Source organism: Protopterus annectens, chromosome 3.part0 (genome assembly GCF_019279795.1).
Source record: "Protopterus annectens isolate FY-2018-M chromosome 3.part0, PAN1.0, whole genome shotgun sequence".
Taxonomy (NCBI): domain Eukaryota; kingdom Metazoa; phylum Chordata; order Ceratodontiformes; family Protopteridae; genus Protopterus; species Protopterus annectens.
The window spans coordinates 1,973,139,722-1,973,155,766 of NC_056731.1; positions in this window are offsets into that span (position 1 = coordinate 1,973,139,722).

A 16,045-nucleotide genomic window follows, 5' to 3' on the forward strand; every position below is an offset into this window, starting at 1 on the left:
GTCGAGTTGCCAATCCAGTGCCCAACTTTCCACAGAAGGCACACACATGTAGGGTCAATTTAGAGTGTCCAATCCACCTACAGCATGTCTTTGGGATGTGGGAGGAAACCGGAGCACATGCAGGAAACTCATGTGACCACAGGGAGGACATGCAGACTCCGCACAGAAGACACCCCAGCTGAGGATTGAACTGGAGATCCTCTTGCTGTGAGGTGGCAATGCTAACCGCCAAATGACATAAATTCAAGTCTCAAACTTCATATCTTTCAGAAAATGCATGCTAACACAAAACCTGTTATTCTAGCAACTTTTTAAGTTTCATAACAACAATATTTAAAATCTGTCCTTATTTTTGGGCCTTTCTCCCCCCTGCCTTTATTTTAGGCTTTGTCCAGATAACTTGATCTAAGAGGTTGAGAGGTAAGGTCATGTTTTCAGTTTGATGAAATCCTTGACATTTTCTTCATCATATAATAATTACTTATGACTTGAATGATTTATTTTAAGTATGATCATGAACATTGGCTTGCAGCTATAAGAATATGGTTGGTGTTCTTGACTTACTTTTAATGAATCTTGGATGACCAAGCTTGTTTATGTGAATGAGCAGTGGGCAAAAGCTGTTACATGGGGTCAAATGCACCATACGCACCATGGTGTGAGCTGTATCCTCTGTGACCCCAAACTAAAATAATTAACTCTGAAGTCACAAAGTGTCAAGCAAAGTTAAAAAAAAGTTCAGCTCTTGCATGTTTGACTAAACAGGATCAGTGATTTATGACTTTCTGAAAAGCTAGTCAAAGACTTGCCTCTAGCCTGCTTGTGTCAGTGTATTGAAGAAGTAAAGGTAAGTTTTGTTAATTTTAAATCTATATTTAGCATGATCTTTGTATAGATAGCAGTTCCTTGCTATTTGCATGTTCCCATATCACAAAATCTGGGGATAATGCATTCTTGTGTCTTGAGGTTCCTTGCATGGAAAGTACTAATTTTATACAATCAACTGCCTTCTGCGTAAATTCTTCAAATGTATAAGTATAAAAAACAATGTAAAATACAAGCAGAACTTAATAAAAACAAGGATATTCCCTTAAAACTGGGAATCACAGAAGCCAGAAAAAATCACCACATGATCCCTGCTAATTATCATATTGACAACACACCCCTTAGGGATGACCCAGTAGTCAGGGACGTAGGGACACACACAGTAATCCAGCCTTTGATCATCACATATCTACAGTGGTGAGGAAATCATTCTATGCTACTCAACTTATAAACAAAGGTATGGCATCCAAGTCCAAGGAAGTCATTGTTCTACTGTATTCGGCATTCATCAGACCTATCATTAAGTACAATGCCCCTTTGTTATGTACCAAACCAGGCATATCCAACAACCAGAACATCCACAAAGGTTCCTCACTAAAAGAATACAGAGCATAAGTAATATGTCCTATGCAGACTGCCTCAAGGCCCTATCCTTGTATTCTGTCTCCTACAGGCATTTGAGGGGAGATCTATGCCTGGCATACAGGGCATTGTCAGACCCCAATCTGATGGACCTCCTGCATATCCACAAAACAAACAGTGCCAGAATTATCTGTTCTAAAGACTTAAACCTTGCCTGTGATATAAATAGGACCTGCTGGAGAGATAGGTATGTATCCCAGAGATTACCCCATCTATGGAACAGACTCCCCATCCATGTGAAGCAGAGTTATGCCCTATTCCAGTTCAAGTGCAACCTGGACAGTTGGATGGGGAAATGGAAATTCATCCGTAGTTTGGCACCTCTGTCTCACATGCAAACAGGCAACCTGCAAATGGTTCATCTCCCAGGCCCATGCTTACAGTTATCAAGGGTATCAGAACTCATCAGAGATTTGGGATGCATGGCTAGGCTTAAAAATACCATTGTGGTTGTTAGCCTAGTAAACACCTATGACCTATGATACAGAAAAGAATATATTAAGCTAATACTAAAAAAAAAAACAAAGAATGAAAAAAGTTTATCTTGTGCATGATTGACTTATAAACTAAGAAGTTCTAGAAGTAAATAGAATGAAAGTGCTTAAAATATTCCTTTGTGCTCAGGAAATGCTGTAAATGATACAAATGCCAAAACTCCACAGCAGTGCAGAAAAGAAAGCCAGTAAAGGTCCATACACCTGTAAGCAAAGACAAAGCCCAGCCAAACCAATATGGTATAAAGTTTAATACAAAATATCCACACCAAATAAGCACTTTCGTTTCACCCACATAAACTTTACTGGCTTTCTTTTCTGCACTGCTGTGTAGTATTGGCATTCATATTCTTTTGTGCATTGTGTGGTGATTTTTTCTGGCTCCCGTGATTCCCGGTTTTATGGGAATGTACTTTATTTTTTGGGGTTTCTGTACTCTGTTCTTCGTTTTTTGGTTTTAGTACATTATAATATTTTATATTTTATAATGTATATGTAATTTAGCTCAGGAGAACAATGAACGAAAATATTTATGGACATCATTAATTTAAGTTAAATACTTAAATTATGATAGTGATAGGGAAGCAAAGGGGAAGAATTAATTTAGATTAGGAAAATAGTGAAAGAGATGCTTAAGAGAAGTAAATTACATGGTTGTGAGGTAGAAATAGAGGGAGAGAGAGAGAGAGAGAGAGAGAGACAGTGTGTAGAATTATAGGTAGTAGCTATCACTATCAGCATAAGATATGAGTATCTACATGTTGTTATTTATTTATTTATATTTATTTAGTAGGGTAGTGCAGTGATTTCAGTGGTAAATTTGCAGGTACAGTCTGGGTGAACAGGATCACATAAGAAATGAACAAAATATATTTATATTTACAGATACAAAAGTATGCTCTAAAAGGTATACATATTTACATGTGCAATAATATGCTGTAACATTTAGTTCAAGAATCAGTTTAGAAAGTCGAAACATGGATGGAGAAATGGAATTATGCTTAGCGGAACTTTTTTGGTAAGATGTAGCCATAATGACTGAGATGGCCTATGCTCAGGGAAAGCAGCATATTATTATACAGATAGAGTGGTATGAAGACATCTGAGGAGGCAAGACAGAATAGCTGAAGAAAAGGTACCATGAGGAGAAGAAAGAGAAATGGAGGAAGAGAGGCATGCAGAGGGAAGAGGAGGAGAAAGGAGAGAAATGTGAGAGATGCAAAGAGAAGAGGGAGGTAGGGTGAATGAGATGCTGCAAGTGAGGGGATGACAAGATGAGATAAGGAAGAAAGGATGAAATAGGGATAAAGGGGTGTGAATGGGGTTATGACACAAGACATAATAAAATCAACATATGGTGGCATAATGAAGCTGATGGTGTGGGGGTATAAAATAGCAATAACCAATAACTGGGTGTGGTATATTAAAGATTTACTCATGGTTGATGTGGTTTTATCACAAGGGTGAAGCCTCAGTGATCAAACAAAGGCAACCATGTGTAAATCTTCACTATATCTCACCCAGTCATTGGTTATTGCTGTTATAGAATGACATTATTTAAGAAAGAAATAACTTATTTTCTTAAATAATAGCTTTGTGCAATGGCACCATGATGTTCTACACTTCATTTGTGATAGCAAACAACAATGGCCCTCCTAATCCTTTAAGTATTCTAACATCAAATGAAAATTTATGAGACATTAAGTTTTAACAACTTGTGTTCTGATTTGTATGCTCCTACTAAGCTATAGCAGATCAAATTAAGGGCATTGTGAAACTTATGGTCCTGTTATTAATAAATGATGATTTATGAGATTAGAAACATTAAAAATGTCTACAAATAATGCAGTTGTGTTAAGGTCTTTATATTTGTCTGTTGGTGCAAAATCTATTGAATTAAGTAGTACACTTTGAGAACAGTCAAACATTTTTCTTTGTTATTGTTAATAAAGTTTCTTTGATCAGTATGTAGGATGCTATCAACCATATGTAAGTTGCAAATTACTTTTGCTTTTCTGCTGTCTCTAAGATAACGCTGCATACTTTATTTGAATTGCTGCCTGCAATATATATTACACTGCACTTTTTCATAGTATCTATTGGCTGCCCTTTATCTACCAACTCAGCAAGCGGTTCATAGGATTATAATAGGCTAATGACCACCAGGTTGTTTACAAGGTTGGCTGTGCAATCCAACTTAGTTTTGTTATCAAGTTTCTTGGACCCCTATATGGGGTATGTCAGTAAAGAACTCCAACAAGTAGCAGAAACATGTGTAAAGGGGAGTCTTCCCAGTTTGGTGATTTTATGCAGGACCTAAATATGAACTCACATGGGCTTAACTTTGTGTTTGAGTGTTCAAAACAAAAAATTTCCTTTTTGGATGTAGAATTTTATGTTGGGGAAGATTATAAGGTGCATTTTAGACCATTTAGGAAACCAACTTCGGTGAATAATTTTTTACATGCAAGCAGCATGCATCCTCCCCATCTAATTAATGCATTACCTGAAGGGGAATTCAAAAGAATTTTAAGAAACACTTCTGATCCTAATTTGTGGGATGAGACACTTGAAGAAGTGCATCTTAGACTTCTTAGCAGAGGGTATTCGGAAGAAACATTGTTAGGCATCAAAAACAGATTATGTGGTGGACAGAAAATAAGAAAGGAGTATAGCAAACAAAGTACAGCTGTTAAAGAGGAAAAATTATTTTTTGTCTCAAGGTATTCTGATTTTTCACGAATAATAGAAAAGATTATTAGGCAGTTTTGGAATGTAGTTTGTGATAATATGACTGTAGGCAATCTGTTTCCAAAACATGTCACCTTTTCTTACAGTAGATTTAGCAATTTGAAGGAATAGTTAAATAAAAAGTTGGAACATTCTACAGATGGATTGAATGTTGGTATGGAAAAATGTGGTAGGTGTTCTGTATGTCACATGGTCAGAAATTTACATGGAAAGAAAATCAATGGGAAGCAATATAGGGCGTTTGAGAAATGTAACCGTTTGTCACATGGGGTGGTTTATGTTTTGGGTTGTGATTGTCCCAAACCACTGTGGTACATTTGTCAAACCACTAGAAAGATCAAAGTTCTCATTTTAGAACATCTGGGAGACGTAAGAAGGGGAAATTTGGACAGTCCTGTGGCCTCACATTTTGTCAAAGTTCATAACAGTAACACTGAAGGATTTATTTTCAATGTTTTAGTGAGACCACATTTTGAGGTTGGCAATTTCAAGGTAGAACTTAACAAGTTAGAATACAAGTTGATTCTTAATTATCATACTTTACATCCGAGGGGCATGAACTTAGATGTTGGTTTATCATCATGAAATATTTTATGATACTTTATAATATTTTGTATAATGATACCTTTGCTTGGTAACAATAATTTTGTAGTAGGATAACCTTGTACTTAGTTAATTTTGTATCATGAATTTGCATTTTGATAAAGTTTTGTACTTTGACATCATGCACTTAAAGTATTTAGTACCATGTAATGTTGCATTGTGACAATTGTTTATTTATTTATGAAAAGTTTGGTTTTGGAGTAGCTGATGTGTGTTATATTTATAAATTTGAAGTATCCATTCACCTATGTTGTATAGTATGTTCTTGGACGCCAGATAAGGCGATGTTCGTTTGTAAAATTTATTACTAAGCATAAGCGGCAGATTTATGGTTATTTTCATGTAAATTTGGAAAATGTATCTATTTTGCATCTGCTGTGGTGCTTTGTATTTTTAAATGATAGTTAAGGATGTGGTGGGTTTGAGGTTCAAGAAACATATAGTTCCAATTAAGGAATTAATGAAATTATTAATGAGTTAATGCATTTGTATTTAAGGAGATGGGTTTGTCTGATGCATTGTCCCATTGAAGGCGAATTGCCGAGGTACCAGGATATGTGAATTAAAGTGCTCAATTTTCTATCTCTGTAGCTGGTGTTCGTTTCTGCTACTTGTTGGAGTTTTTTTTATGTGTTCTTATCCTTTTGGTGTTTCATTATGTATGTTAGTAAAGTGTTAGCTAAGGGTTATGTGGTGTGGGTATGTTAATTGCAGATTCATTTACTGACGGTTGATCTCTGTCCATCAGAGACATGGGGGCCAGACTGGGGGTGAATTTGAGGTTTCCCATCCAATGATCAAGGATTCTTTTGAATAAGGTCAGGGGTGAACTCTGCTTTACAAAGATGGGAAGCTTATTCCATAGTGCGGGGATCCTTTCAGAGACATATCGGTCTCCCCAACATGTTCTTTTAATGTCACAGGCAAAATTAAGGTCTTTGGATCTAATGCTTCTGGTGCTGTTTGTTTTTTGGATGTGTAAGTAATCCATCAGAGCTGGATCTGAGAATGTACCAGTTCGATAGCTGTAAAATTTGTAACCATCAGTCCCCTTTTAGTATAAATAACAAGTACGTTGATCTTGTTTTTCAGTCCCATTATCTGATGCAGACATGTTAAGCAGGATCAGTGCCAGCACGAATCACTGTATAATCTCACAGACAGCTGTACTTTGCAGTTGCTTCTTAACTAGTAGCCTCTGCTTCTGCTCATGTATGTACTTTGTATTCACATCAGCCTTTCATCTCCACCCTCATACCATTTCGTTTCACTGACAACATTGTGCATGGTAAAACATTAAAGGACTTGTTGAAGTGCCGATATAGAATAGTCAACATATTCTTTTTTCTCATCTCCGTAAAGACCCAGTTATTGGACTTGATCTGATTGGCCTGGCGAAATCTCTGTTGTAACGACAGTACTCATGGACTCAATCAGGGTTTGCTGTAGAATCTTCTTCTGCTTTTCCATGGGAAGAAACTGTACCTATAAGGAAGCAGTTGCATGAAGTGATCCCTCAGATCCCCTTGTATAAGAACCAGCAATGCGCCTTAACTTTGAGTCTTAGCTCTCCAAATGTTTGAAAATGATTTGCTTTAATCTTTGGTGGTCACATCCTCATTTGTCTCCAAACACCCCCATTCCATTTTCCTCAATTGATATCATGCCTTTCAGTTCTACTGTAAATAAAGAGGAAAAATAGTTACTCAGAATAATTTCCTGGTTTATAGCCTTCTTGTACATCAGACCCTTTTCCAGCACACCTGTGCATTTTAAATTTTGGGATTTTTGTGAAGCTGGCTTGATTGGCCAAGTGTTTTTTTTCCCCTGAGTAAAATTTCACTTAAATGAACATTCAGTGGATTAACATTTCAATGGATAGGGATTGACAAATAGGTATTTGATGATTAGATTTTTTTTGGCAAAGTGATATAGACCCCCTTTTCCAGGTCACAAAGTGCTCTAGCCAATGAGACTAATATGCCAGTAACAACAGTGCCTTCTTTATAGACTTAAGCTTTCATATTGTTTCCATGTTATTGTTAATTCACAAAACCAACTTCCACACAAACATTAGTCCCCCATTACCTTTGTACTCTTGTATATCTTGTTCAAGATCAGTGGTAGTGCTTCTGTGCTCCTCTGTACAATTTAATGGAAGGACTTGTATTTTAGTTTTCTATCTAAGCGTTCAGCATTTGCTTGCTTCATGCATTCAGATGTAGATGGCCTTTACTATGCAGATAATATTCAAGTTTCTTTCCCATTCCATTGCCAACACAAATCCCCGCTATCTACATTGTCTTGCTTGTTTTTTGCACTGACACCATGTCTCAGAAAGTCACTGATTTATAACTTGTTTAGTCAGGTATTGGGGCAGGGCAGCCGTGGTGGTGCAGCGGTTGGCATTACCACCTCTCAGCAAGAGGTTCTCTGGTTCAATCCTTGGCTGGGGTGCCTTCTGTGCAGAGTCTGCATGTCCTCCCTGTGGTCGCGTGGGTTTCCTTTGGGTGCTGTGGTTTCCTCCCACATCCCAAAGACATGCTGTAGGTGGATTGGACACCTAAACTGGCCCTAGGTATGAGTATGTGTGTGTATGTGCCTTCTGTGAAAGGTTCGGCAACTCAACACCATAAAAATTCACTGCCAATCATGAGCAGACGGGTGATCCGCTGTGGTGACCCCTAACTGGGAAAAGCCGAAAGAAGAAGAAGAAGTCAGGTATTGGGGGCATCTTGGAAACTGTAGTAGGTGTTCCTGTGAGATAAGGTTAATTGCTGCCATCTTCTAAATGCTTGAACACCTGTAACAGTTTTTGGACCATTTTTATTCAAACTTCATTTTTCATAATGAATGGAATGTTTAGTTTAGCAGTTTTAGACTACTGTCACAATTGTTGGACCATTTACACAAAATGTCTTTTCCATAAAGAACAGCTTGTTTAATTTAGCAATTTTAAATCACTATAGCTGTTGTGGAGTATTTAAAATGAAACTACATTTTTCATAAAAAACATGTTTAGTCAGGTAATGGGAGCCATCATGGAAACTGTAATAGTTATTCTTATGTCAGAAGGTGAATTGTTGCTATTCTCTGCATGCCTGAACATTATTGGCTCTCCCAAAATTATTGTCTAGTTGATTCTGTTAGTATTCCACCAGCCTTCCCTTAGCTTCCTTATGTACTTATCTAGCTAACAAGCAAAATAATGGAAAATATAGAGACCAACAAACTTGATCCCCCCCCATCACCAGCCTAGCATTTGGTATCGTAAAACAGTGTAGTAACTGCCTTACAGTTACCAATAATGGACTCCTGCTTAACACAGAAAGCATGGTCTGTCTATAATGATTGCAAATACCTAGCTAGTATGATGGCATCCCTCTCATGAGTAAAAGAACGCACTGAGCATCTGATAGTCACAGCCTCACCTCAACCACCGCCACATCCTAAAACAGAACACACTAAAATCTCATGCACTAGTACCAGAAAACAATCATTGCCAATGACTCCAAGAGCCTATAAGAACTGGCCTCAGCAGGGGTTTCTCAGATGACGTACTCCATACAAGCCTGCATCAAGTGACCAACAGCCAATAGCTCAACTCCCAATCTAGCATCCATAAACTAGCTTCTGAAAATGGGATTCATATTACGTTATCGAAAGATATTATAATTGCACGGCCGAAAAATCGAAACGGCCACATTATGAAACTTTTATTGTGGGGGGGCTGCGTCCCCCACACCCCCCGCTAAATATATATTCCAACTTCGTGATCGCACTACAGTGAAGAAAGGGCAAATATCTCAATCTTCACTGTACTGCGATCCCACAATGCAAACTTCGAAATGCGGCCATTTCTAAGTTTTGGCCGTTCGATTATGTTATCTTTCGATAACGTAATAGGAAGCCCTGAAAATGTGCTTTAGTGATCAGGGATTCACTTGCTAGACATACAGATTCCCTGCTTATCAGTTTGGTCAAGGACAGAGTTACTATTGGCTATCTTTTTAGGGGCCAGGATCACAGACATTACAGGGGCCCTTAAGCCTTTTTCTTGAGACAAGACTGAGTATGATTTGGTAGTGATACACAAATAATTTGAGTTTATATCTATAGTATTAAAAATATGATCAACAGCTTGCAGACTACAGCCTTGCTCATTAGGGTTAGCTAAAACTGGCTAATAATTCATCACATAAAGAGTTTATCCTTAAGTGCTAGCATTCTTCGGAGGGTTTTGAAAGAATCATTGGTTATCCCTACTCTTAACAAATCAATCTCTACCCTAATGTACTTGACAATTTCTGCCCAGTCTCTAACCTTCAATTCTTATGTATGATACTCAGAATGTAAGCAGCTACAGACTCATATTTTAGAAATGGGGCTTGTAAATTCATTTCATTCTGGGTTTCATACTTAGCAAATCACTGCAATAACTCATACATGAGTTGCTAATGATCTAATGATAGCCAGAGACTAGTATTTTTTTCTCTCTGTTGATACATCCTGGATCTCTCAGTAGCATTTGATTCTGTTTGTAATGGTCAGTCGATTGGACATTTGAAACCTTACTGCTGGCCTTCCAGCATGGTCTAAGATTGGTTTATATCATAGCTATCCCATAGTTTCCAATGGGTATGCCAGGGTTGAATAACTCTTCAGTTTACCCATTGGATTGTGGAGACCCACAAGCTTCTATTTTAGCCTCATTAACTTTCACAGTGTATATACTTCCATTGGGAGTTCTTGAGGACTTGCATGCCATAGTTATGCAGATGACAGGGTCTACATCATGTTGTCAAACTCTTAAAAGTTCGAACGTCATATGTTCGACACCATATGATCGAAATTTTAAAAGTTTGAACGTTTCAACGGAGATCTCCATACAGTGCGGAATGGGGAGAGTTCCCTTTTCTGCACTGTAGTGTGATCTCAAAGTTGGTATATTTAAAGAGCAGGTGGTGAGGGGGGCACAGACCCCCACATGGGGTTTCCGGGCAGGCTTGTTCCCCTGTTTAAACCATTAAGGTAGGTTTTTTTCTTTGGTTTATTTTTTTTTAATTACATTTTCAAACTTTTAAATGTTCGATCGTATGGTGCCGACCATATGATGTTCAAACTTTTAAAAGTTTGATTATGTAATATAGATGCCAGATGACACCTAAATACATCTCTCCTTTCCTCAACATGAGATGGCAAGTATGTACTCCATAGCAAACCATCTTGAAGCTATATATATATATATATATATATATATATATATATATATATATATATGGGTTCCAGACGTTTGCTGACCGAAACCCAAATGGCTGGGCATACTTACACAAAAGTGCTTTTCACTGAAGAAGCCCTTTTGCATAAGTGTGCCTGTTGCCGAGGCTATACAATGGTGCGGGTAAGGGAAATTTCCCTTTTCCCCAATGTAGTGTTGTCTCGGAGGGAGAGTATTAAAGTAGGGATGTGTGGGGGGTGCAGGGGAGGGCAAAGCCCCCCTGCTAAAATGCAAATGTAGCGTTTTATATATTTTTTTGTAACACGCTTTAATGAAAGCATTTTTTTTATAAAAGCACTTTCATTAAAGTGTGTTCGGTTATTATGGATTCAGACAAACGTCCTACATCCATGTATATATCTATATATATATATATATATATATATATATAGGTTCATAGGTTAGTACTAAGCTAACTGCCCTTGCGAGCCATTTATCCCTTGTGAGACTCAAACCCTGCACCTTGTGTTTGTAAGGCAAACACCTTAACAATTAGGCCACCCTCCCAACTATCACCTTAACCATTAGGCTACCCTCCCAATATAGCACATGCTCGAAATCTCGAAATCACAAAACATCGAACAAACATACACAGAAGCGCTTAACATTGAAAAGCGCTTCTGTGTATGTGTAGTTAAAAAAAAAAATCTATGTTTTTGGAAGGGGTCTTCACTCCCCTGCACCCCCACACCCAGGGAAAAGGGAATTTTCCCTTAACCGCACTGTAGTCCGATCTACGAAAAAGGCACAGGCACACATACATGGAAGTGCTTGCCGATGTCAAGCGCTTTCGTGTATGTGTGTTCAATGTTTTGTGATTCGGACATATATATGTGTGTGTGTATATATATATATATATATATATATATATATATATATATATATATATATATATATATGACTTTCCTGTAACTGGTTGAGACTGAACACCTAGAAACCTGAGGCTATGGTGATTCACAGTACTTTGAGAGATTCTTCTGCCTCTTCTCTTCCAAATCATGGTTTTCTTGATAGCAGTAAGCTTTAATTGTAAGGAAAGTGTATAGTTTAGGAGTTATCATAGAACAAAGGTTGACTCTTAGGGACAAACTGTCTGCTGTTGTGAAACCCATCTTGTTTCTACCAAAGAAACATACCAAATATAAAACAGTTGTTATGACAAGCTAACCTCTCAGTGGTGGTTTATTTCTTAGTTTCATTATTTCTAGATTATTACAATTACCTAGGACTCCCAACATTGAACATAACCATTTACAGTTAGTGCGAAATGCTGCTGCCAGGACACTTATTGGTACTGCACATTGCCAACATATTACTCTTGTGCTACATTATTTGCATATTCTGTAATTTTTTTAATTGTTGACTTGAACTATATACACAGGATAAGCCTATAGCAGAGTGTGCAAAATCGGCATCTATCCCTTTCACTGTTGCCAGGGAAAGTAGTTTGTTTAAGTAGAAACCCAAACATTTTACTTTATAAATCACAACAATGGGACAATAGCATAACAGTCCAAAGAGTTTTGAATATTATGTCAGTGTAGATAACTCACAATAAATGTGATTCAAAGCTAACAGCCATAAGTTCCTACCTGATGTAATAGTCGCTGATTGTTATATTTTTAGCAAACTCAGCTTGCTCCTTCCTCGTTAAACTGCCTGCTTTCATCACCCTTGCTATGCTTGAGCTCACTCCATTCTGCTACCCTACCTCCAATTCCCACCAATTTCCCACTAGATTTATCCCAAACTGCCTCCACCCCTTAATAAATCCAAACCAATCATACTGCAATATCCACTTCTTTCTAGCATCTTCCCATCCCACCCGATGACAAGTAATTTTTTACCCTTTTTTTCATGATAACTTTTAATCTCTCCATCCTATTCTACCCCCTTCAAACAATCACCACTTAAACATGCCAATTTATTACCTCCTCTTAGTCATATTTCTCACTTTGTACTAGCATACTATATATCACTACAGTTCCCAAACATTCTTATCCACTTTCCATCACCAGAAACTGAAGCATAATCCCAAAATTTTAAAATCCATCATGTTCCCATATCAACCCACATATTTAAGTTTAATTATATCCACCTGTACATACTGTACTACATGTAGCACAAAGCGCAAATCCATTATTATCAACAAACTCATTACTAAAAAGACATTCCAGGGTTCTGACTACCAGTCACAATACGATAATATATCTCATGCTTTGTGGTGCTATACACCTAATCTCTGCACCCATAACACAACAACACAGGCTATAGAGCAATACAAATACCCCCACAACCAACAATTACACTGGGCTAGCTTTAGTTCCCATTATTAGCTTATATAATGTTAACTTCTTTAGTATTCATAATAAAGACCACTAGTGAAATCCTCTAAAGCCAACTTCGACTCCAGATTGGCCACATCTACTAGAGACAATCATAAGACCTTCTTCACATATGTCCGCAGTCTCAAAGGAAGCATCCAGATCTGTTCAGAACTGGTGGTCAAGGACACCACATACACAAATGCAGTAAATATAGCCAACCTACTGGCTGACAGATTCAGTGAAAACTTCACCCCTCTGTCCCCCATCAGTAAATCAGGACATCCCCAGTACTTGTCCCCCCTCCCTTTATTTCTAGGGAACAGGTAATCACTGCCCTCTCAAAGGCAAAAAATACAGCCTCCATGGGACCTGATAACATCCCAGGCTGCATCCTACATGAACTCAGGCATGAACTTGCAGCACCATTAGGCACCCTATTCAACCAAAGCTTAAGTACCAGCTTTGTCCCAACTGAGTGGAGGACAGCCACTGTCATCCCTTACACAAAGGTGGAGCGTCCACTGATCCAGGAAATTATAGACCCATCAGTCTAACTAGCTTGATCTGGAAGGCCATGGAATGGATTATCATGGACCTCATTAACAGGGACATTGGCAACCTCCAAACACTTGACCCTACACAGTTTGCCTTTGTCAAGGGGAGGTCATGTCTGCTAAATCTGATTGACTTCTTTAAGACAGTCACCAAAGCCATGGACAAGAGGAAGACAGTGCACACAGCCTACCTTGACCTGCCCAAGGCCTTCCAACACTATTCCCCTCTCAGCCATAGTAGACAAACTCTCTCAGCTAGGTATCAATCCATATGTTATTAGATGGGTAGCAAACTTGATCACTGATAGAACCCACCTAATCAAAATAGGGGAAGCCAACTCAAGTAGTAGACCCACAATGAGCAGTGTACCCCAGGGATCGGTCTTGGGGTCTCTGGTATTCAGGATATTCTTCTCTGAGGTGCAGGTCAAAAGCAATGGGCTATGGCTGACCAAGTGTGCAGATGACTGCAAGCTGGGTATGGTCCTCAGTTTCCCATGTGATGTAGATGTCCTCAAAGAGGTTCTCACCCAAACAATTGACTGGTGCCAGAAACATGGCCTCAAGCTGAATGCCAAAAAAATACATCATCATCCCCTTTGGGGAGAGTGACGTCCCCACATATTATCACATTAATAACAATGTTCTAAGCACACAATCAGTCGTGAGGGATTTGGGCACCCAGTTTGCTAGCAACCTGACTTTAGACCACTATGTTGCTTCCATTGTACGGAAAATTTTCTATATGGCACAATTGATAAGTAAGGTTAACTCATCCAGGGACAAGGAGGTCATAACATTCCTGTATTCTTCCCTTATAAGGCCAATTATTGAGTACAATGCCCCCCTTCGGCATGTACCTAGCAAAGCACATGCAGCAGTTGGGGAGACACAGAGATTCCTCACCAGAAGAATCCAGGGCCTCAAACATCTAACCAACACAGACAGGCTAAAAGCCCTGTCCTTCTACTCAGTTTCATACAGACTCCTCAGCGGTGACCTCTGTCTAGCATACAAAGCAGTCTCAGACCCTGCCTTGATTGGGCTGCTGCATATCTGTAAGTCAAGCTCCACTTGAGTAACCCGCACATGCGACCTCAACCTGGTCTGTGACATCAATAGGACTTGTTGGCGGGATGGATGTGTGTCCTAGAGACTCCCCCATCTGTGGAATAGACTCCCTTTGCATATCAAGCAGAGTACCTCATTATCCCTTTTTAAGTGCAACCTGGATAACTGGATGGGAAACAAAAAATACACCCCTGGGATTCTGCCAGTGTACCTGCTGGACAGGGGCTTTGGGTGCTGACTTGTCAAAACATGGGCTAAATTCTTGGCTAGGGTTATAAGAGCCTCAGGGCCAATAGCCTAGTAACTTCCTATGATCCTATAAATTACCAGACTTTCATGCAAGGATTGCCCTACACACCCCAATAATAGTAATTATCAAAACTTGGTTGAATCAGGACACTAACGATGATGGAATTCTTCCACCTGGCTATAATATACTAAGACTATATAAGAAAAGCAAAATGTTGGGACTGTGACATACTATACTAGAATACCACCAATCTGTCTGTCTTTGTCCCCACCCCACCAAACCATTTCTCATACAAAACTCTGAAGTACTAGTCTCATCTCTTAAACTAAACCACACTTCTATATAGGGCAAACTGACAGACAATTATGTAGAAGAATCTATGAGCATATATATGCAATTTCTAAGAAAAATATTAATAATTCCCTGTACAAGCACACCATCAGTTGCCCCCTTTTATTAAATTTCTCTTTGGCATACTTGAAACAGGTCCTTGGGAGATGGAATTGATAGGGCAAGTTAAGCTAAATGCTATCACAATTCCTGGACTCAATGAAGATACTTCTATTACCCAATACCGAGATTTAGAGCTGCAAAACTTTGATTTATCAACTGATTATATATTTTACAACAGTATTTAGCAACATTTTTTACATGTTTTAATTATTTATATATGACTGTATATTAATAGCTGAAGTTTAAATATGAATGAGCAATAATATGTAGTAAAAGTTTTTTAATCATGAGATCTTAGTATTTCTGTTTGGTATGTTCTTTTAAGCAGGCTACTGGATGGATCATGTGTTTTATTTGAATTTTATTATATAAGCTGTTAATTTTCGTTACTGAAATGGTTCTGATGAAAACACTTAACAGTTTTATTTTGTGCTGTGATTCAAGTTTATATTTAATATACTGCTGTTTCTTAAACTTTACCTCTTTTGGAGTTATGCTTATGTGATCTAACAACTAGTACTTGAAATGTTTAGCCTAAAGACTACCTGTGGCACTATGTGAGCCTAATTTTATAGTTTCTTAGTGTAAACCTCCACAAAAGTATCTATATCATAGCCGCCTACAGCCTGCTTGGCAAAAACATTACTACTACTGCTACTGAAGAAATTTTCATTTGGGCAACAACAAAATATAAAACAAGTGACCTAAATAAATATTAATAACAAGTCACCGACCAACAGCATACATTTTTATGGTCAAAAAAAAAAATAACCTAACCAACTCTTATAAATTATATT